Below are 25,294 nucleotides of genomic sequence, written 5' to 3'. Positions count from 1 at the left end.
TAGCTCATCCAAGGTATTCTTATCCTTAAGTTTAGTACTTCATGGTCCTTTAGTTTTTTTTTTTTTTTCATTCAGATCCTAACTCTTTGTTATGATTCTTGGTTAGGTGTTCAAGTTCTTTGAAACTTAAGGTTTTTCGGTAAGTTTCTATCTTGATGGTTTAGTTCTCTTTTTGATCTCCATTTCTTTAGAAACTCATGGTTTTTACTGTTGGTTTTAGGAGTGTTCCAATCTCGTTCTTGTCTCCATATCCCGGTTTTTTGTAAGGAAAGGTTAGATTATATGTGTTTATATGTTTATGTATATGATATGTTTTATGCTATGTTATGATATGCGATATGATATATGTTCTGTAATCACTTGGGCATATGACTTGCTTAGATAGCAAGCCCCAATAATTTTTAATATGATTTCCCCTACCTCGAGTAGTAGACAGAGGACCTAGATGGGTTATCATATACTATAGTTGTGATCTAACCTACCTCGATTAGTAGACTGAGGACCTAGATGGTTTATCACATACCACGTTAATGAGTTAATGGCCATGAGTATTGTAGTCCTATATGATATACATTTTTATAGTCATATGTTTTATAGTATATGCTTTATCATATAATCTTATGTTACGATTTATTACATATATGTTTTTAGTAGATTTTCCTTGTTGGGCATTAGGCTCATTCCTTTCTTTTTAGATGATGCAGGAAAATGAGCATGGAAGGCGGGAAGGATTCATGGCAGCTTGCCATGTGTGTTGATGATGAATGGATTGAATGGACTGCTGGAAGATCGAGGATGACATTGTTTTTTAAGTCTTTTGATTTATGTTTTTATGTATTCTCGCACTTATTTTTTTTTAATTTATTAAATTTATGTTTTCTATGTTTTATGTACTAAACAATGGGTATCCATACCGTATTTTGTATTCCGTACGATATTTCGGGTTTTAAATAAAGTTATGTTATTTTTTATGTATGTATTCCAAAATAGTAGCTATGTTTAGTAGTTTTTAATGGTCCGAGGTCTAGAATTAGTCGGGGCATTACACCTTCCCAATTGCTTGAAGCTTCAACTAAGTAGAATGAGATTTGGGATTGAACAAGCCTTGAAACTCATGCAAGTCAAGCAAGCTTGATGAGTTTCTTGGAGAAAACTTTGGTCTTAGAGAGCTAGAGAGAGAATGAGTCTTAGAGAGAGAATTGGAAAGTGTGATCAAGACTTTTCAACTCTAATAACCCATTTATATAGTGTAGGCATCATCATTAGTCTAACCAATAGGATTAGAGCATTTAAAACACATCATTTGGAGAATTTTACGTAAACTGTATGACCCTAAAAGACCGCCCAGGCGATGTGTCGCCTGCATGTAGGCGACGTATTGCCTGACAGGCGATTTGTCGCCTGCTAGGGCTTTTGAAGCCCTTCGCATTTAGGCAATGCTACGCCACTTAGGGGGCGATGTATCGCCACCCTCTCTGACTTTGGACCACTCCAATGGTCCTAAAATTGCTCCAAATGCTACCAAACTTTTGGGGAATATTTGGTTACCTCATTGTATCACTTTAGACCCATAAAAGTCACTTTTAGATTCCTTCTACACAATCTCATGTTTTCACTTCTATTTAAGTGAAAATTGTCAAGTGTTTTGCACCTCAACATGTAAACAACTTAACCATTGTATTTAACCAATCTCAATAGTATGCACTTGTCTGGCTTGGATGCCACTTGAATAAATCAAAGTGTGATATGCACTTGTGTGACTCTGTGGTCGCATACTTGTATAATATGCTTGTTGAGTACAATTATTACGGTTACATATGATGTTTATATTCTATGAACTATTTGGCCACTTAGGTCGGCTTATTTTGTAATCCTTTGGGTTGTAAATAACTTTTAAACTTCTATTTTGGGGTCCCATGTATAGACTGGAACTTTTAATGAAATTTTTTATTTCTTTGACCAACATTTTTAATACCGGATCTATTAGTTACTTAAAACACATGTTTAAGTCCAAATGACTCGTTTAGCGAGTCTAGCACTATTTTAAACACATGTTGTAACAGTCCTTGATTAGTAGGAAGTTACAAGCAGTTTTTGTTGCATCTTTTTGAACTGCTTCTTCAAAATCTCCAAACGTTTTCTGGGCTATCTCGGCTAGTGGCTTTGTTAAATTCAACGTTGATTCATGCATTTCAATGAAAGCTTTACTTCCAAAGAGTTTCTCGATCTGCAACCCCGCCAAGAAAAAGAAACAACATATTAACATATAAATGTGAATGCATATCAGTCTTCCAGGTTAAATAAATAAACATCCATATAATTTGACAAGTCATTAACCATTGTTGAAGTAGTTTAATACTAGCATGTAATAATCCGTACCACCTATCTATTGACACTAGAGAAATTTCTTGAGCTCATTACAAGAATAAGACTAATTGTATATAAGAGTAATTTTATTCTAATTGAGAGGTTATAACTCAATAGATGTATTGGTACAAAAAAATTCCTAACACCCAAGTAATTGTCCACTTTTGTTTGGGGGGTCTTGCAATTTCTTGTTTTAAGTTTTAGATGTTTCTTAGGGTTGTTTTATGTCGAGTCTAGAGTCTAGGTTGTATTGGAATCAATTTTTGCTATGGTTTTGTTTAAGTGTGGGTTGTCTTGATGATAAAATTTCAGAAAAACAAAATTGCAATATTGGTTAACTCTTGTGTATTAGTGAGCCTTTAGTACTTAAAGTTCTTTTGTGCTAATTCAACCATAGTGAGATTGTGTCCCAATTGAGTGTGCATATTTTGACCATGAATCCATCACCCTAGATTAAACTAAGTATTCATGAAGGTTTAAGTTTTTAGAATTGGCTTGATAATTCCCTTGAGGCGAAATCCTAGGAGGCTTAGTGATTTAGAGAGGATTTAGGCAATTTTCTTGGACCGTTTAAGCTTTTCATGCCTACTGTGTAGTTACTATCCCTAGTGACCCAACTTTGTGTTGGGGTTTTATGCCCTAATTAAAACCCAAATTCTTTGTAATCTCATTTTATTATCAGTAAAAGTAGGGCTGTGCATAAATTTTTACAACCCGCCCAACCCGAATAATCCGCCCAAACCAAACTGAAAAAACCGCCAAAAAACGCAACCCGAATAAACCGACCAAAATTTAAACCACCCAATTATTACATTGGGCGGGTTGAAAACAATTATCAACCCGCCCAATATAACCCAACCCGCCCAATTAAGAATTTTTTATTTTTAATATATTCAAATAAATATATAAATTAATTAAGTTTTGTTTTAATTTTTTTACTATAAATTTAAAATATTGTTTTAAGCTAAAAAAGATAAACTTCACACTATTAGTACTAGTATTTAAAAGAAAAAAATGTAAAAAAAAAATACCACTTTTGTTTGGGCGGGTTGACCCGACCAACCCGCCCAACCCGCTAGGTGGCTTACAAGTTTGCCTTGCCACCATCGTTGTCAGGAGCCCATGACGTATTTCATGTTTCTATGCTCTGGAAGTACGTCTCAGATGTGACACATGTGTTGAGGTATGAAGACTTGGAGTTGCAGACAGATTTAGCTTATGAGGAGCAACTGGTTCAGATTTTGGATCGGAAGGATAAAGTATTGCGGAATAAGACGATTCCTCTTGTTAAGGTGCTATGGAGGAATAGTAGGGTCGAGGAGGCGACCTGGGAGCTTGAGTCAGCGATGCGGGATCATTATCCCGAGTTGTTCAGGTAAATTTCGAGGATGAAATTCTCATTAGGAGGGGATAGTTGTAACGACCCAAATTTACTGATAGGGCTTAGGGGCCTTGATTAATGTGCCGGGAGGACATAACTGGATTATATGTGATTTAAATGATTAAAAGCATGTTATATAATTATTTGGATATCTTTGATGCATGAATATGTGTATTAGTATGCATGTAGGCCATGATTAGGTTAGAAGGGCATATTCGTAATTTTGGCCCGTTGAGGGCATAACTATAAATATCTGTGATATATTGTTGAGACCACATTATTATGTGGATATATTTGTAGCTTGTGACTCGAGGCAATCCTAGTGAGCGGTTTAGCACAAAAGTCATGGCGGGGATTTATACTCGGCTCGGGGCAAGCCTGGGGGTATTTCTGGGAATTTAGGAAATATATTGGAGTCTATTTTGATATTGAGGGGTATAATTGGTGATTAGTTAGGTGTCGGGAAGTAAGCGGTAAATATTAGAGACACTCGAGGAATTAGCGGGAATTGGGAGTAATGACCAAAATGCCCTTAAGATGTTTAAAAGCTTAGTTTTAAGTAGGAGGGCAATATGGTCTTTTGATGTTTAGAATCCAAGATAAGGGTCATGTTGTAGAAAGTTTTAGAAGACTGAAGAAAAGAAAAGAAAAAGGAAAAGAAGGAGAAAATAAACAAGGGAAAAGCAGGGCACTACTCTCTTGTACGATTTGGGCTTTTCTTCATCAATTTTTCTGGAATTTGGAGCTAAATTCAGAGAAGGCTTAGGCTAGGACTCAACACTAGGGTCCTTGATTTGGCTTGGGGAATTGGTAGAGGTTATTCATCCATTTGATGTAAGGTTTTGAGGTTGTTGTTCAGTTCTTGGTATTTGGTGTTGAACTGGTTTCTAAGCTGAGTTTTTATCGGAATTCTAGGGAATTAAGCCTAAGGGTTTGAGGAGGTCAAGGCTAAGGAAGTGTGGAAGATAACCTAGGTCAAATTCATCCATCAAAGGTAAGAAGTTCTGGCTTTAAGTTCTGAGATTTCTGTTGCACTACTGAGTTTTGAGCTTTAAGCTCAACTATGGTGATTTCTTTGTTTTGTGGTGCATGTGATTGAGTTTTGTATGGTTAGGTCTTATGGGGTGAGATATAGATGTTGATAGGCTTGTTTTGGATTTGGGTTAAGGTTTGGAAGGATTTTGGAGGTTTTTGGCTCGAGGAGGTTAGAAGAGGAGAAATATGGGGATTGTCTGGCTGTGACTAGCGCTGTAGCGCTAGCCTTAGGGCGCTACAGTGCTAGGCTTGGATGCTTGGGGCGTTTTTGGCTCTGTTTGTAGCATTGTAGCGCCCACCTTAGGGCGATGTAGCGCTACTCTATTCCCATAAGGGGATTTTTGGGTTTTTTCTTAGGGTTTTTGCTGGGGGCTTGGGGCTTGATTCCACCACCCTGTTTGGTGGAATTAGGGCTTCCCGAGGCTAGGTTTTGGAATTGAATTTTGGAGTTGGTTCTAACTTGTAACCGTGACTAGGTGTACGCTAGGGCTCAGGCAGGATCATGCTTGAGGATTGAATTGAACAAAGCTATCAGAATCTAAAGGTAAGAAAACTGCACCCGGTTATGTGATTGTGTTGGGACTAAGAGCTCCCTATATCTGTATGATGTCATAGATGGTATTATGCCATGGGACATGTGATAAATGACCTAAGAGTGTCGTAAATAATATTTGCGCACATGGCGCGGCTCGGCCACTGGTAGCAGAGGACAGCTTAATATTCACTGAGCTCGGTTTAAGCGAGCCGGAGTCAGTGGGATAAAGAGAGGGTGCGGCCTGAGGGCGTTGACCCTGGTTATCATGTGTGAATTGATTATTAGTATGAAATGATGTACTTGGTATGCTGAATACTTGATTAACGTGAATATTTGGAATGCTGAGTATATGATTATACTGAATGAGTTATCTAGTCGTTTGTTTGATGATTGTGCTCTATTATTGTGTTTTCTTGCTGGGCCTTGGCTCACGGGTGCTATGTGGTGCAGGTAAAGGCAAGGGTAAAGTGGACCAGTCCTGAGATGGAGAGCTTTGGGGCTGAATGTACATAGCCAGATGATCGGCCACCACGTCCTAGGAGTGGTACAAGACGAGAAAATCCTAATTGTCTGTGTTTGCCCTTAGAGTGGCTAGTAACTGTACTTTTATCCAGAAGTTTTGTAAAGTGTCTTTTAACACTACTACTTTTGGGATCCCGTGTAAAAATGTTTGATTATAAGAAATTAAACTTTTGAGACCAAAATCTTTTAACCCTAGTTCAACTGTGGTTTCAGTAACACGTTTTTAACTAATTGACTTGATTAGCAAGTCTTGCACATAGTGTAACGGTCTTGGCTATCCAGGGCGTTACAAAAATATTTTACTAGTTATGAAGAAATACAAATCTCTCTCTAATGAGGAGAAAAAATAGAGAAAAGTAAGTTAGCTCTGAAAAATGAAATGATTATGAGATGATTTAGAATTGATTACAATACCTTAATTTATAGGTTTCTCTAATGCGTATTAACCACAAAACAATTAGCTAACCTCTAAATAACAATTGATATAAACCATTCTTTAATTTAGTAAAAACTAAATTATGAATTTCTAAATATATTATAAACTCAATATGACTTTACTATTTTGAACAATATGCAATATCCGCTCTTCCACAATGAGCAGTGTACATTAGACTACCTAATGAACTTGCATACTCAAGTTAAGCCACCGCTCTACCATTATTATTTTCAAGCTTTATGCTTGAATCAAATGGTATATTCACCTCTTTGATTTTGATATATTAAACTTGTCAAATACTTTATCAACAAAGTGAACTTGACTTAAGGCATAACCCCTAGTGTTTCTTCTCACTTTTATACCAAAGAAGGTATCGACCTCTCAAAGGTCCTTCATCTAGAAAGTGGAAGATTGAAACCTCTCTATCTTTATTATACCTCTCATCTCATTACTCAAAATCAACAATTAACAATATATAGACACAACAAAATGACATAGCCATCACAAGCCTTAGAGAATAAGCACTTGTCCATTATTGTGTCTACACCCATATGAAACAATAGATATATCAAACTTCTCATGTCATTGTTTCGCTGCCTGTTTTAAACCATATAAAGATTCGACAAGCCTACACACTTTATGTTCATTTCTCCTTAGAAAAAAACCTTCTGATTGTTCCATATAGATCTCCATTTAGGAATGTCGTTTTGACATCCACTTGATGAACATAAAGGTTAAATATTAATGATAAGGAAAATAGTACTCTTATAGTGGTTTTCCTACCAACTGGTGCACACGTGTCAAAATAATCGATTCCTTCCTTTAATTTAACTCTGTGGCTATACATCTAGCTTTGAAGGATTGTATGTGCCATCAGTGTGATATTTCCTCCGAAATACCCACTTGCACCCAATTGGTTTTGAACCTTGTAAAAGGTCTACCGATTCCCATGTGTAGTTTGACATAATTGAATCAATCTCATCATTTATTGCCTCCTAAAAAATATAGTCTCTCAAAGACATTGCTTCTTGGTAGGTTTTGGGACAATCCTTAATTTGAAGGATCATAGGAAATTTCCATGTGACTTCTTCAAGTCTACCGTAGAGTATTTGTATTTGAGAACATTTCTCAATTGACCCTAACTCTTTAAGCCTTTGGCTTCTCCGAGGCAATATAGGTTGCTCATCAACCTTTGGATCTTTCTCTTTAAGAGATTCTCCAACACCTATGGGTTCTTGATAATTGTTATCACAAGATAACATATTGTCAAAGAACTCCACTTATCTTGATCAAATTATCACATTAGACTCCAAGTCTAATAGCCTATAGGCCTTGCTATTTGATGCATAGCCTACAAATGCACACTTAACAGTCCTTTGACCTAACTTGGTCATTTTAGGCTCTGTGCTCTTGCAATAAGCAAGGCACCCCCACACTTTAAGATAGCCTAGGTTAGGCATCTTTCCTCTCCATTACTCATATGGTGATACATTACTATTTTCATAGGAGTTCGATTCAATATACGACATGCAGCAAGCTAAGCTTCACCCCACAAATTATAACATAATTTAGGATGTAAAAGCATAGAGTTAATCATCTCAAGATAAGTCCTATTCTTTCTTTCAGCTATTCCATTTTGTTGTGGAGCATATGGTGCAGTACATTCATGCATAATGACATGTTTTTCACAAAACATATTGAAATCATTTGAAAAGTATTCACAACATCTATCACTTCTAAGAGTCTTTATTTTCCTTTCCAATTGATTTTCTACTTTAGCTTTATAGATTTTAAATTCATAAAATTCTTCATCCTTTGTAATGACCCGAATTCGCTAATAAGGCTTAAGGGCCTTGATTAGTGTGCCTGGAGGGCATAATGGGAATTATGTGTGATTTTAATGATTAAGATGCATGATTATGATTTAAAGCATGTTATATGATTACTTGAGTATTTGAGATGCATGACTATGTGTGTTAGTATGCATATAGGCCCTGATTAGGTTAGAAGGGCATAATCGTAATTTTGGCCATTATGGGCATAACTGCTTTGTTATACGTGATAATTGTCGAGACCACATTATTATGTGGATATATCTGTGATCTGTGACTCGAGACGATCCTAGTGAGCAAAGTAGCGAAAAAGTCATGGCGGGGATTTATACCTGGCTCGGGGTGAGCTTAGGGGTATAAATGGGAATTTAACGAATATATTGGAGTCTATTCTGACATTGAGGAATAATATTGATAACTAATTAGGTATCGGGAATTAAGCGGGAAATATTAGAGACACTCGAGGAATTAGCGGGAATTGGGTAAAATGACTAAAATGCCCTTAAGTGGATTAGAGGTTTAGAAATAAAGGGGAGGGCATTAGGGTCATTTGGCATGTAAGGAATAGATATGCTGAAGCTTTATGTTAGTGGGATTTGTAGAATATTGGAGAAGTCTGAAAAAGAAAGAAAAGGAAGGGAAAAGAAAGGAGGGAAAACAGAGAGAGTTCTTTAAGTCAGTTTATGTTTTCTTCACCAATTTCTTGAGGATTTCTGGAGTAAAATTCAGAGGAGAGTTAGTCCAATTAAGCCACAAGGTTACTGAGCAAAGATTGAGGATTTGGTAAGGGTTTAGCAAGATTAGGCCATCACTTGAGGTAAGGTTCTGTAATCTCTTCAGTTACTGGTTTGGTTTTTTGTTTCTAGTTTTTGAGCTATGGTGCTTAAGTTGAATTGGATGGAACCTTAGGGAATTCAGGCTTGAGGCTGAGGAGAGGCAAGCCAAGAGGGTTTAGAGACAGCTTATGGTCGAAATTCTATCAAAGGTATAAAGCCTAAACTCTAACTTTGTTGTTCAGCTGGTTTTGACTGAGTTTCAGAGCTTAGGAGTGGCTATCGTGAATTCTGAGGTTGTGGATGCATGTGCTTAAGCTCTAGATGTTTGGGGTGCTTGGGATGAGTGGAGTATGGTCATGAGGTTGTTTTTGAGTTTGGGAAAGAGTTGGAAGAGTTTTGGTTTGAGAAAAATCGCAGAAGAGAAAAATGGTGCTGGGCTGTCTGTGACTAGCGCTACAGCGCTAGCCTTTGGGCGCTGTAGCGCTAGGCCATAATGCTGAAGGGACTTTGGCTTCTGTCTGTAGCGTTGTAGCGCCCTCCCAAGAGCGCTGTAGCGCTACCCTGCTTTCTGAAGGGGATTTTTGGGTTGTTTGCAAGGGTTTTTGACCTAGGGTTTGGGATTTGGTTCCACCACCTTGTTTCGTGGAACTAGGACTTCCCGGGGGCTCGGAATTGGCCCCTGGGCTAGGTTTTGAACTTGAGGATTTATAATGACTTTGGCCATGATTGTGACAAGGTAAGCGCTGGGGCTCGAGGGGGATCGTGCTCAAGGAGTCGAGGGATCAAAGCTAGTGAATTGAAAGGTAAGAAAACTACACCTGATTATATGTTTGTGATGGGACAAAGTGCTCCCGAGAATTGTATCGTGTCCATGATGGTATTACACCATGGGACATGTAAAGCGGCCTTAGAGTGCCGTACATAGTATTTGCGCACAGGGCGCGGCTTGGCCACTGGTAGCCGAGAATATTCACTGAGCTCGGCTTAATCAAGTCGGAGTCAGTGGGATAACGTAGGGAGCAGCCTGAGAGCGCTAGCCCTAGTTATCATTTGTGCTGTGACATGTGAACTAAATTGATAAGCTTAGTATGCTGAGTACTTGGTCATGCTGAATGATTATCTATTTGAGAACTTATGATATAATGTGAGCTGTGGACTTGTCTGTTGATTGCTTATGCTCTGTCGTTGTGTTTTCTTGCTGGGCCTTGGCTCACGGGTGCTACGTGGTGTAAGTAAAGGCAAAGGCAAGCTGGACCAAGCCTGAGACGGAGAGCTCCGAGGTGGAATGTACAAGCCAGCCGTTCGATCATCATGGTCGAGGAGTGGATCAGGACAGGGATTACCTAACCGCTTGTTTTGCCTTAGTATGGCTGGTTAATGTAACTGAATCTTATAACTTTTGTAAACGATCTTTAAACTTGTATTTTTGGGATCCCATGTAGACGAGTAATGTTTCTTAATGAAAACGGATCTTTTGAGATCAAAACATTTTAAACCCTAGTTCCTTATAGTTTTAGTAACACGATTTTGTTTAACTGACTTTGTTAGCAAGTCTGGTACTTTAAAAACACACAGTGTAACAGTCTTTGCTATCCAGGGCGTTACATCCTTACTCTTAAGAAAATACACATAAGTATACCTAGAGCAATCATCTATAAAAGTCATGACGTATCTATTTCCTCCTTTAATCAACATGTCATTCAATTCACGTAAATCACTATATATTAAATCTAGCATGTTTGAACATCTAACAACACTTGGAAAAGTTTATTTACCATTTTAGATTTAACACATAATTCACATTTATCATACTCATTCACATCACAATTAATCAATCCACATTTAACAACTCTTTTAATTATGCTATAACCTATATGAGCAAGTCTATTATGCCACAAAGTAATAGAATTGAAATTAACATCATTGCAAGATTTAGATGTCATATCATTATTGTCACTATCAAGAGTACATAGTTTGATCATTCCATCACATGTATAACCCTTTCCCAAAAAAGTGCCCAATTTAGTCAAAGTCAGTTTACCAAATTCTAATACCATTTCAATACCGCATTTAATCAGTAGTCTTCCACTCATAATGTTTCGAGCCATATCAGGAACATATAAAACATTAATTAGGGTCACTTTTTTCCATTAGTGAAGAACACATTAATGCATCCCCTTCCAAGTACCTTGGATCTCTTTTCATTTCTCATTAGGACTTCAAGTCCCACCTTTGCACTTTCAAAGGTTTTGAAAAGAGTTTTATCATAGGTTTCCGGAATGGTGGCACAAGTATCATACCACCATCCTTTTACCTTTCCTTGGGTTGCATTAACTTCAATCAATGTTGCAATGATCTCAACATCAAATGCATTGGCCTTGGTATCTTTACTTAGGTTTGCAATGGTCTCATCTTCAAATACATTTGACCTTAGTACCTTCACTTTCTTTTGCAATGATCTCATAATCAATTGCATTGACATGTTCACCTTCTCTTAAGGTTGCATTAGTCTCATCACTACATGCACAAACTATGTCAATTCTCTTTATGGTTATCATACATTCTTCATCGAATGTATTATTCTCAATTAGGGTTACAATTCATTCCTCATTAAATGCATTACATTAATCAAATTCACAAAGATCTCACCATTAATTAAAGTGACCAAATGAAATTTATTTAGAAGCACAATGATCTCAAAATCATTTGCCTTAACCCTAATCTTATTATGGTTAATTTTGTAATTACCATATCTCATATGATGATTAATAGCTTTACAAACAAAACAAGTGTAACAATAACCCTTGAGTTGTTTATTAACATTCACCATTATACTGTTAACATAAACAACAATCTCAAACTCACAAAAATATAGCAGCAAATACATTTTATTCAAATTCTTGAAATCTACACATTTAGAAATAAGGAATTTGATGATACCAATCTCCTTAAGTATGTAATCCCATTGAGTTGTCTCATTCTTTGTTGATGAAGACTTTGAATCCATATCCACATTCATGTAGAGCATATCCAAGTAGAACTTTCTTTGATCTTTCATGGTTATGTGTCAAACAAAACCAAATCTTGAAACAAGGATTTGAAAGTTGTAGAAGATGAATCAATGTTCGTCATTGTTGATTATTAAAAAACACAAAAAAAGAAAGTAATTAGGACTAGAGAATTTGATTGTTGGGAATATATGGTTTTATACTTTGCAAATAAACAATTAATGATGGAAATAGTTCAATAATTGAAACCCTAAAAGCTAAGCAAGAACCTTATTCAAAGTATGAATATTTATCTTGATAATCAAATAAACATGTTCATGATATGGATGTGAATCTTGAATATAAGAAACTAAATGTTTAAATGATGATAAGATGAATTTAGAAACATTTAATCATCAATACTAACAATGAAAACATAATAGAGTAACACAAAACAAAGTTAGGATTAGTAGATACATCCTTTGATTTAGAGAAACTTGAATCTTCAAACTTGATGAACTTCTAAGGCTTATACACAATAAGAATATTATTGTCCAAAATTTATATTCCAAGCCTTCCCTTATTGTTTGAAGCTTCAACTAAGTACAATAAGATTTGGGATTTAACAAGCCTTAAAAATTATGCAAGTCAAGCAATGCTTGATGAGTTTCTTGGAGAAAACTTGTAATCTTGATAGCTAGAGAAAGAGAGGTGAGTGATAAATTCACCAATTAACTCATATGAACCCCTTAAATAGTATAGGACCCTCATTAGACTCAACCAATGATATTAGAGCATTTAAATTTAAGTTTTGGAGCTAAAATACGTAACCGTACAGACATTCTGTAACGGACCAGGCGATACGTCACCCTATACCAGGTGACACGTCACCTAGTACTTCTCTCTCTAGGGTTTTGAGAGCATAAGAGGCAATGTATCGTCGATGCCTCTATAATATGACTCCACGAGGTGTCTCAAAACACCTCCAAATGGTCCCAAAATTTTTGGGTACTCTTATATACTCCAAATAAGCATTTTCAACCCAAAAGTTTGATTTGAAAATGCCTATACTCAAAGTCAACTTTCACATGTTGACTTTTGTGAAATCGTTATTGTTTTAGCACATCTTCGTGCCTAAAAAATTCCACCATGTATTTAACCAATCTTAAGAAGTTCTAGATCAAAATGATCCAATATAGCCATAATGATTTGCATGGAATCTTTGGTAGAAAAAGGTGAAAATGTTTCTCTGAAATCAGTACCTTCTCTCTGGCTATAGCCTTTAGCCACAAGCCTAGCCTTATACCTTTCCACTTGGCCATTCAAGTCACGTTTGATCTCATTTACATCCAATGGGTCGGCAACCTTTTGGTAGTTCAACCAACTCCCAAACTTCATTTTGTGACATAGAACTCAATTCATCTTTCATTGCATCCATCCACAACACAGAGTGAAGACTATTCATGGCTTCTTGATAAATGATTGGCTCAGAAGTGTCTCCCACATCAAACTCATGTTCCTGAAAATAAACAAGGTAGTCATCAGGAATAGCAGGTCTGCGGGCTCTCTGTGATCTTCTCACCACAACTTCATCATCCCCGACATCAAGATTTTCACCATATTCTTGATTTTTAGGTTCATCATGAGTTTCTACTGGAATCTATTCAATCATAGGGCCATCAATAGGAGAGAAAGAGACAAGCACAGGGATAAAAATGTGTTCTTCCTTGAAAACAATTTCTCTTGACCCTTGACTTGAACCAAAATAATCTTCAAAATAGACAGGTCTATCTGATTCTATAACTCTGGTGGTGTGAGATGGGCGATAAAACTAGAACCCCTTGATCCGATGGTGTAGCCAACAAAATAGCCACGAATGGTTTTCGGATCAAGTTTCGTAGATTGTGGAATGTAGGGCCTTGCTTCTGCTTTGTACCCCCAAACATGAAAATGACGCAAGCTTGGTTTCTTACTTGACCATAGCTCATAAGGCGTCTTTGGGATAGACTTGCTCGGTAATTGATTCATAATATAAGTTGCAGTCTTTAATGCCTCACCCCACAAAAACTCTGGCAACTAGAATGAATCAACATACATCGCACCATGTCAAGAAGAGTGTGATTTCTCCTTTCAACGATTCCATTCTTTTGGGATGTTCCCGACATTGTATATCTTGCATCAATGCCACATTCCTGTAAGTACCTAGCGAAAGGCCCGAGGTTCGTTCCATTTTCATCATAACGCTCATAATATTCTCCACCTCTATTAGAATTATCTGCCTTGATCTTCTTCCCCTTTTGAAGCTCAACATTCGTCTTAAAAATCTTAAACGCATCCAAAGATTAATATTTTTCACAAATGAGCTCAACATGGAATCACCGAGAAAAGTCATCAATAAAGGGGATGAAGTATTTATAACCACCCATGGCAGGAGGAATAAATAGTCTGCATATATCAGCGTGAATTAACTCCAACAATCCCGTTCACCTGTCTGTTTTACTCTTTCTAACCTTGGCAGTTAACTTTCCTTTGATGCAATCAACACAGGCAATGAAATCTGAAAAATCCAGATCTTGAAGTACCCCATCTTTGACCAACCTTTCCATTTAGTCTCTAGATATATGGCCTAAAATTTTGTGCCACAACATAGAAGATTTCAAATCTAATCTTGCACGTTTAGAACCAACAATAGCATTAAGAAAAGAAGTAGAAGCAACAGGAGAAACATCATGCAAAACAAGTTTATATAAAATTCCACATAAAGTTCAATTTCCAACCAAAAGAGAGTCACGATACAAAGTAAGTTTTCCAGTTCCAAAATGAAGACTATAACCTAGTATATCCAAAATAGATACAAAAATCAAATTCCTCTTAATAGAGGGTATGTAAACAACATCCTGTAACTCCAAAAAAGTGTCATGTTCAATTGTAATCTAACTATCCCCAAAACGTCAACTTGGACTTTTGTATCGTCTCCCATGTACACATGCTGCTCCAGACTACTCGGTCTTCTTTGACTTGTCACTGCCTGCAAGGAATTCATAACAAGAATTGTGGCTCCAGTATCTAACCACCAAAAATTTGAGGGCACGTCAATAATAGTGGACTCTAAACAAATCATCACAAGACAATTACCTTTCTTCTCTATGTGACCTTTGAGCTTTCGACAATCAACTTTCTTGTGCCCAAAGTACTCACAAAAGTTGCACTTCCCTTTGAAAAACTCATTCTTATGACCAGTTTAGGAAGAGCCAAACAGTTCATTCCCTTTAGGACTAAATCCTTTCTTCTTAGGAGGCATTTGGTCACTAGAGATATTGGGAGTGAACTTTCTCTTGTGTGGATTGTTAGGATTTGTCACCATAGAGATTCTTCTTGCCCTACCTTTTATCATATCCTTGTCTTCCTTGGCAAGAATAGCAGACATCTCCCCAACAATCCATTGTTCTTTCTGAGCATTATAGTTTGATCCAATCGCATCAAACTAAGATGGAATGGTCTCCATCACCAACCATACCATATAATCCTCACCAAGGTCCATACCCATGGCCTTATGTTTATGATAATAGCCCATGATCTTGTCAATGTGAGCCACTTGAACCATCATAAATGGTGTGATGGAGCATGTTCAAGTGCTCATTCTTCTCATTCTTTGAGAATTTCTTGTACTTTTCCTTAATGGCAGCAAGAAAATCATTTGCATTTTCAGACATAGGAATACTAACACGAATGGATTCATCCATGTGATATCTCATGAGCATCTGGCAACAATGATTGGAGTGTTCCCAATCCTCATAGAATTTCTTATCCTTCTCAGCAGCATCATCAACACGCTTAGATGTGCATCAATTCTCAAGGCCATGTCTACTTTCATGAAAGTCAAGTTCATCGTGATAGATTCAACACACTACTTGTGGTTGGTTGCATTCAGTGTCAAGAGGGCAGGGGATCTAGGAATGCTTAAAGCTAAATGAGAAACAAGAGCAATAACCATTAAATGCATGTTAAAACAGGATCATGCCATTTGTGATCTTTTCTCACAAATTAATGATCGCAAAACAACAAATAATCATTATGTATGTTGGAGTTCTTAAACAAACAAAAGATAGAGCTCATTCACATGTAAGAACAATCTATTAAATATTATAACCAAATACATTAATTTACTATCGAGAGGATAGACAAATTGTGGTTCATAATTTTAATAGATTTTCCACACCAATATTAAGCATCTTCACCAAGCAATTATTATCGATAGGATAATTAATTACTCATATGGATCTTAATATTATTTTGGAGGAAAAACACAAAATTTAAATAAATAGATATTTAAATGTTTCTCATCACCAAATAGTTTACCATGCTCAATCTTATGATGGGCAAGAAAATAAGCATTCACCATTGTTAACAAATAATTATGTTTATGCCACAAAAAGATTAAATACAAATACAATTATGAAATGAAATGAAATCCATGAATTAATCTTGTGCATAAACATATACACATGGTAGGATATGAAAAAAGGAATGAAATGGTAAAAAAAAAACTTGGTCAAAAAAGGACCTCTCACGCGCTCCCACGCGCCTAAAAACGACTCTGATTTTTTTTTCAAAAAAAAATTCATGCCCATACGACATGTCATTTTGGAAAAACAACATCCTCCTATGCCCATGGAAACAACGTGTCGTTTTTCGTCGTACCTGTCCTTTGATTTGGGCACGCGGATGACTTGTTTTCTACCGATCCGACCCGGTCGTTTTCTCAGCCTCTGCCCATCATTTTGGTTAGCGTTGATTGGGTTTTCTTCCCCTTTCCATTGCCATTTGATTCATGACCTCCATTCCACCCATTTTAAAAAAAAAAAAAAAAAACTCAATGATACCATGAAACCCAAAAATGGGTTTCCTCCATTGTTATACACCAATAAAAGCTTGGTATTTCAGCATACCAAACACAAAGGAAAAATAAAAAATCGGGTTGAAACCCATTTAACATTATCAAAACCAATTTCTTGCATCATCACAACATTATTTTGAAATTTTTATGCAAAAATCAGATTTGAAAAAAAAAAGGTTTATGCCAAAATTAAGCCCTAAAATCAATGACATTGGCTTTAGATACGAATTGTTAAAATTACAACACTATGAGCATACCAACAAAATGTCATTAACACATTCAATGCTCATATTATCATCCAAGATCAAAACATTTATTTAGAGCATTAATTATATAATGAAGAACATACCTCCAATGTTGGGCATTCCATCTCCTTGAGCATCATGACCACTCCTATTCTGTAGAAATCACAAGAACAAACCCTCAAAGAGAGCAAAATGCAATAAAGTTTATGATGAGCAAATCCCTTACCAAAACCACTCTTAACCCCCAATTACCTTTTGATACACTATATGTATGATGCCCTATTACCCTAAGAGGTATGAGTGGGCTCATTGGACTCATTGTAATATGAGGTAGTGGACTATAGTTTAATGGGCCAGCACATAGTCATTAGGGTGCTACCATGTGCTTCTAATGCAATTGTAAGTGTTAACCATCTTATTATGGTTATTAATAATTGATAGGCACTTTAATTAATGGTTGTAATTATGGAATAATGTTTGTAATTATATTAACCCATATAATAATTCTAACAAATAATTGGTTGTGCAAAATAAATCACGCATTAAAAGAAAAAAAAAATGGCCTACAAGTTCTTAGTAGCTGTTGTGGACTGCCAGCCGGAACAATTTAATGAGCCAAATCATGCAGCAATGGCAGAACCCTGGGTGGAATAAGAGTTATTGGTAAATAAACTGCAGCTCTAAATGTTTGTTGTGGTGATCAGAGTGATCCTTGCCACTAGCATCACTTTTATGACCAGTTGAAGTTGATGATTGCCTTAAAGAGTTGGGAAGGCAATCAAAGTTGCTGAAACCAAAAAAGAATGTAGCTTTTAAAAAAATAGACACCACAAAGAGCGGTATTAAACCAAATATTGGATTCTACAGTATATGTAATCTAAATTACATGCGAGTGGAGGAAACTAAAAATAGGGAAAAGCCTAATATATATACACACACAAATATTTCAGAAGTCAGTGAAATTAGTAAACATTTACATTAAGAAATCAAGGGCTGTTATGTGGTCAAGGAAAATGACAATGTTATTGAACTTGAAATAGATTACATTAAAGTTCAAATTCTCTTCAGCAGCCTACGATATTGTGTTACACATGTCAGCAGTTTTCATGAGGGGAAAAGTTATTTTAAAAGAATTGTGATGACTGTTTACCACTGAGAATATTGCATTATCATAGTCCTCAAGCTAATCACTTTGATACTAAAACAAACATTATTAAGAGGTTCTCTTATATTCAAGGATCAAGAATCGAAAACATTTGTATTGAAAACAATCTTGTTCAAGAATCGAAAATATTTGTATTGAAAACAATCTTGTTCAAGAATCGAGCATGTCGCGCAAACTAAATGCTGAAAGGGAGAAAAATAATAAAAAATAGATTACACTTGTGCTTATAGCTGTACCACAATAAGAGACGAGAAAAACAAACCTGTAATTTATTAAAGCCGTCTGTACTCATCCTCCAGCTTTGGCATAGCTTTTAAAAGCAACTTACTGGTATGATTAAGAACACCATCACTACCTCTAAAATTTTTGTTTCCGATAAAGAAGCGAACAATGCCTCTCATCTGCGCAATTACTTCAAGGTAGCTCTCAAGAGGCCCTCTCAGTATTTTAGCCTCTGCCTAGATATTTAATTTAATAATGTAAGAATTCCGAACCAAACATCTTTGCAAAGAAAAATATTTTAGCCACTAAAAGCCATAAAACAAGAGCAAATAGTATTATTCACTAAATCCAATCCACAAAATCTTAACAATGAATTCACTGAAGTTGAACGCAGTATGATTCCATACAGCCTTTATGCAATATATAACTTATGGATAAAAAAACAGAGGATGCCTCTAAATCATAATATTGGAAAGGCAATTTAGAATGAAAACCTCGATTAACATAATTATATCGTCAAATTAAAATGTGGAATACTAAATTCTTCAAATGCCAAATTCAAAAAAAAAAATGTCAACTTTCTCACAGGATTAATATTTTTTTAACAAAATTCTTGTAATAGCAAGCTAATAAGATATGGTGAATGGAAAATGCTAGCTGTTTACCAACTAAAAAAAGTAAAATGGAAAAAGGAAAGAGACTCCAGAGGCATATTGCTTTCTATTTTTTGTTTTTTGTTTTCAAATATGTGTTTTCAGAAATAAAAACAGAAAATAACTTTTGTAGTTTAAAAAAAACAAGAGCTATTTGGTTAATGTTTTCTAAAAAAAATAATTTTTTAGTTTTATTTTTATAAAAAAAATTCATAAATAAAAATTTAATAAATATATTTACAAATAGAAAAATCTTTTAAAATTTTGTAATAAATAATGAGATAAAGTAATGTGAAAGAAAAATAAAAAATAAGGAGAGAGAGAAAGTAAGAAGAGAAAATTTGAAGAAAGATAAATTGAGAAGAGAGAAACTGATGCAAGAAAAAATGAGAGAGAAAGTAAAAAGAAAAAAAGTGAAGAGAGAGAAGTGAGGAAAGGGAAAATGACGAGAGAGAAAGTAATGAAAAAAAAAAAGGAAAGAGAAAGTAAGGATATAGTAAGTAATGAGAGAAAAAAATAAAAAGATAGAAAGTGGTAAGAGAGAAATTGATGTGAGAAAAGATAAGGAGAGAGAAAATAAATAGATAGAAAGTGATGAGAAAGAAAGTAATGTGAGAGAAAGTGATGTGAGAATAAATTATGTGAGTTACAACAATTAAAAAAGTGATGTCAGAAGAAAAAAATATGGATAAAAAATTTGAGAACAACACAAAACAATCTTTTGTTGTTCTCAAAATTTTCTATATTTTGTAACTTTGTTTTTAAAAATTATTTTCTAAAAACAATGTCAAACACTCATACTTGTTTTCAAAAAACAGTTTTTAACTTTTAAAAACAAAAAACAATTTTTTAGTTAAAGATTCATACACCATTTATATAGGGAAATTTGATTTGAAATGCATATAAAGGGATTGTATTTAGAAAATACCCTATCACTATACGAGTCTCATTTTGGTCTTATTATTTACCTTAGTTCCCAAAATACCCTTGCCATTTGTTCCGACTCTCTCTTTCTCTTCTCTCTCGGTTTCTCTATATTCTCTCTCACTCTTGGTCCCGAACCAAAAAAAACTCTCAAAACCCACATTTGAACACGTCGCAACCCAACGAAATCGGAGAATAAAAGCATTGTCGGAGAAGGTCTTCGGAACCAACACTTGAACATCAGACCGGAAGCACCCAGAGGCAACCAAACAACTCCGAAGTAGGCAAAACTACTCCCAAGTACGCGAAGGTGAGGGTTTTCTTTTTAATTTGCAATGTCTGGTTTTTTGTTGATGTTTTGTTCATAGGATAGATCGGGGCTGGTTTTTTGTTGATGTTTTGTTCATAGGATAGATAGGCTTCGATAGAACTCGATGATATATGTTAGGTTTTGATTTTGAATGTGCCTCGATTGACCTCAATCTCGATGATATTAGATATATTCAGTTTTAGGGTGCCTCGATAGGCCTTGATAGAATGAGACATAAGGATGATTTATCACCTGCCTCGATAGACCTCGATAGGCATCGATGATATTAGACATATGGCTGATTTAGCACCTGCCTCGATAGGCCTCGATATGCCTCCATAGAATAAGACTTATGGCTGATTTAGCACCTACCTCGATAGGCTTCGATAGGACTCAATAGGCCTCGATAGAGGCATATATATTATGATTTTGCATTGCCTCGATAGGCCTCGATAGAACTATGCATTTTTTCGATTTTACATGGGCCTCGATAGTCCTCAATAGTTATCAGATTACTTAAAATTGTATTTTTAACAGTTTTTTTGTTTTTTTTCTTCAGATGCCTGAATTGATTGTGCCAATGGAGAAGCACTTTCCTGGTCGTGTCACCTATAGGGGTAGTGCTTACTTGGAAACCCTTATAGAGCAGTGTAAGAGGCACATGCTAATTGAACGAGCACAGGCATGCCTGTTGGGATAGTTCTTAAAGGCGAAGTCGTTTAGTTTTTTTGGGGTTCTCCTGCATCACCTTATGTTGCGGAAGGTGGAAAACAAGAAGGTTGAAGAGGGAAAATTCTACTTGGGCAACAGTCTTTGCAAATTTGGGATTGCAGAGTTTGCCCTAGTCACCGCGCTGAATTTTGGGAACACCCCATCCCAAGACGAGTTGAGAGAGCATCTTTCAAGTGATCGGATCATCCATGAATACTTTAATGGTGATTCGAAGGTTAGTTTTGGCCAGTTGGAAGATGCTTTGAAGGCCTCGAAAAACCCAGAAGATGCATTTAAGTTGGGTTTGTGCTATTTGATAGAGGGGGTACTGAATGCCCTAGAGAAGACAACGGCGAAATGGGGTGATTCCCTGAAGATGGTTGAGGATCTTGACTACTTTTTCAAGTATCCGTGGGGGAAGTTGTCCTTCAAGAAGGTTATTAGAGGAGTTCATGAGGACATGCAGAAGTAATTGAAGCATTACGAGGAGAAGAAGAAAGAGGGTTCGAGCAAAAAATAGAAGGAGTCGAAGTATAGTTTCTATGGCTATGCCCCCGCACTTCTGTACTGGGCTCTTGAGGCCATGCCAACTATCGGGAGTATGTTCGATGAGAACAGTGGGAACCAGATTCCCAGAATGCTTAGCTGGGCTACGAAGACCGATATCACTATTTCGACAGCTCACTATCTTGTTAAATGTCACAAATTAATTGATTAACAGTTTATTTTATTAAAGTTTTTCTGACACATGTTATTCAACCATGCAGTTAGTGGTATCTTCCATGCTGAAGCCACGTCCCAGTGAGGTAGTCTACTATAATATCCTCCCAGACGTTGATTCCAGATTATTCACTGAGTTGGAATCAATTGTGAGGGAGGTTGGGACTACAGCAGAGGTAGTAGTGCCTGAGAAGGAGGCAGAGAAGTTGGCAGAGGTTGCAAAGGAAGCTTCCATTTTTTACGACGATGTCCTGAGGGTTGAGGAGGGCACTTCACAGGCCTGTGCACCTTTCTCTAGTCAGGTTGCCCAGCCTGATTATGAGTAGTTGATGCAGAGGCTCAAAAGGGTTGAGGAGGGCTAGGAAACCTTACTTCAAAATCAGACTACAATCATGGCTCAGTTGGCACAGCTGCTTTCAGTGGTCTCAGGTCGATTCGCCCACGTAAAATCAGATATAGAGTTTTATATCTTGCCTAAGGACTACGAGACCGGTGATCCACCCTCCACTCCACAGGCCTAGACATCTGTAGTTTCCAGTGACGCCGACAGTCCCAGCTGACCTATAAGTTGTCAGGAAGAAAAAGGAACTAGTTACTAAACATTTGAGGAAGTGTGATCCGCGGTAGGAGAAGAGCTTCCATAAGTGGATCATCGGGAGGATCGACAACAAGAGAGATCGGAACATCCATACTGGGATGCACGGTGTGGCATGGTTCTTGCAGTTGCACACAATCTAGACTTGGCTTTGGGATTTGGTATGTAAATTACATTTATGTTTTCAATTCAATCTTAAAATATATTGATGGTACTAACGAATTTTCATGTTTTTTTAGCATATTGATGTCGCTCTGCACATGCTACTCTGCCGACGCCACTTTTATCATGCTGCATTTCAACAGGATGCTGGGATCATGAACACCGTCTTCCCCCACGTGTGCCTAGGTCGTTGGAATCATTTTAGAGAGAGTGAAGGGCGATGATAATCAATTCCTCATATCCTTGCAAAATATGAGTGAAGTATATTTTCCCTTGCACGTTGAGAGAGTCGCACATTCTAACGTGGTGCATCAACATTTATGATTCCAACCATAGCGTGCTTAGTCTGACTTTATTGGAGGAAGTGATCAAGCCTTGGTGCTTATTGTTGCCTTCGTTGTTGTGGTGTTCTGGCATGTTTGATGACCATGATGACCTCCATACATATCCTGAGTAGAATGCAAAACCTTTTTTCGTATTGTCGTATTTCTCCTATTTAATTAGTGTATTTTGAAATCTGAATATTAAAGTTATTTTAATCTTTTATTGACACAAAATTGATTATATGCAGTGGGGATTGTGGTCTGTTTGCCATCAAACATATCGAGCATTTGGTTTCCAAGCTACCACTAGATACCGTTATCGATGAGAACATCCAGCATTTCAGGACCAAGTGGTGTGTGCACCTATTCTATCAGAATTTGTCCCTGTGATGCTCTTTACATTTTCTTGATACACCTCTTGTATAGTATAGCATATAGTTAGTTTTGTATTTTTTTTTATCAAACATTATTTCTTGAAAAAGTTATTAAATAAAAAACTACTAAATTCACATAATGTGTCTGCCTCGACAAAACTCGATGGATCAAACTAACTGCCTTGGTAAGCCTCGATAGCTAAAAAATAATAATAACCAAATTTTCCTTGATAGGCCTCGATATGACTCGATTGACCTCGATAGAGTCATAATAATACATAATCCTATCTACCTCAATATACCTCGATAGGGTCATAATCATACATATATCTGCCTCGATAGGACTCGATACATATTTCGAGGTAGACAGGAAATTTTTTGTGAAGAGCTATTTATTCAGATCAAAACCAACAAAGTCTTAGAAGAAGTACTGAATATAATAAATGCAGGAAAATCAATTGAATAATTACATAACATAAATTTTTAAAGCCTATCCTTACATGACTTCCTATTGTGCCCACTACCACCACATCTGCTACACTTATGTGGCTTGACGATCTTTTCCCCACGTGAAGCATAGCAGTTTGTCTTTCGCCTACCCACTTTCTGCTTCCTGGGCCTTCCTACAAAGGTTTTCTCAATGAGGATGCCGACAACCATATCTCTGATATGATCAGGGATTACCCATTCATCTTCGTTCCCAATAGGGTAAATAGTTTCGTTATAAGTGTCCATCAATGCCTCGATTCTATAGTAAGGGGAACCCAATGAGTAAATGTTTATGCTTCTTTTTCTGGCTGCAGCAAAAGCATGTACACAAGGTATCCCAATGGTTTGGACACATGCAACAAGAGCATGATTTTGTGGGCAAGTTCACCTCACCATCACCATTACCATCGACCACAAGAAATTCATGATGACCAAGGACTTGGACTTCCAGGAAAATTTCTTTATCACCTATTTTCTTCAAATCATTTTCCATCTCAGGTGATAACACAGTTGTTGTTTTTGCAGCTCTTTCACGTCTATCTGCAAACCAAGAGTGAATCTTATGAATTCAAGAAAAGTGGCGACTGGAAAGCTCCTTGCCTCCTTGGTTTTGTTGTTAAAGCTTTCTGCATAGTTACTAGTCATTATATTGTATCGATTACCAGGAAAATAAGCGCTACTCCACCTTTCAAAACCAATTTCTTCAAGATATTGAGCAATGGGCGGATCAATTACCTTAATCTTGTCAAAGAACTTGTGAAATTCTGTTATTCAAAATGCGTATATTGCACACCCCATGATGTCTTGATAGTGGTCAGTTTTGAATTTTGCCACCACATTCATGCAGATGTGATGGTAACATGCACCGTGATAGGAATATTTATATATCTAAAATTGTGGAACCAAGAAACTGATTACAGTCTCTTATGCGTGTAGCACAGCGACTGTGCACTGTGCTACACGTGTACCACATGCTAGTGATGGTATGTGATTTTTCCCAATTTTTATTATTATTTAAATACCAAAAATCCCAAAAAATAAATTAAGTCAAAATTAATTATATTTTTGTTAAATCAAATTCTTAATTAATTAATTACACATAATTAAACAATAATTATGTTTGATACATAGAAAAATATTTTACTTATCACATAAGTCCTTTTTGCCCATTTTTGTATTTACCTTCGTCAGTGATTATTTGAGCCATTTCGGGGACCATGGACCTATAACATTAAGCTCCAATAAATAAACTAAATAATTAAACTCTTTAATTATAATAGTTAATTTATTAATTATGATATTACTCCACTATAAATTCAGAATTGCACTCTCTATGTTATAGATATACTTTTACAGAAATCTTTTCTTAAGTCGTCCATTGATATAACCATCTTACAATAGTTCAACCCTCTAATGAATTAGTTCATAAATTAGAATGGAATAATTACCATTTTACCTTTCTAATTTACTTCTTATTCCTTAAGTACCATTAATTCACTAGTGAATAATTAATCTATAATTTAATTATAGATTTGAGCTCAAAATCATTCAGTTCTAGAATTAACCCTTAAGGGAACTAATATACGATCCGTTAGGAAAGATTAGATTCCGTATTGTTGATACATGTTTCCAG

General features: G+C 36.3%; 1 pseudogene; it reads right to left on the bottom strand.

Moving 5' to 3' along the window:
• The window catches only part of LOC133825571 (exocyst complex component EXO70A1-like), a 106,557-nt pseudogene that overhangs the window by 46,736 nt on the left and 34,527 nt on the right, over positions 1–25,294 (bottom strand).

This window comes from Humulus lupulus, chromosome 3, assembly GCF_963169125.1.
Source record: "Humulus lupulus chromosome 3, drHumLupu1.1, whole genome shotgun sequence".
NCBI classification, from domain to species: Eukaryota; Viridiplantae; Streptophyta; class Magnoliopsida; order Rosales; family Cannabaceae; genus Humulus; species Humulus lupulus.
This window is presented reverse-complemented; position numbering and strand designations above follow the sequence as displayed.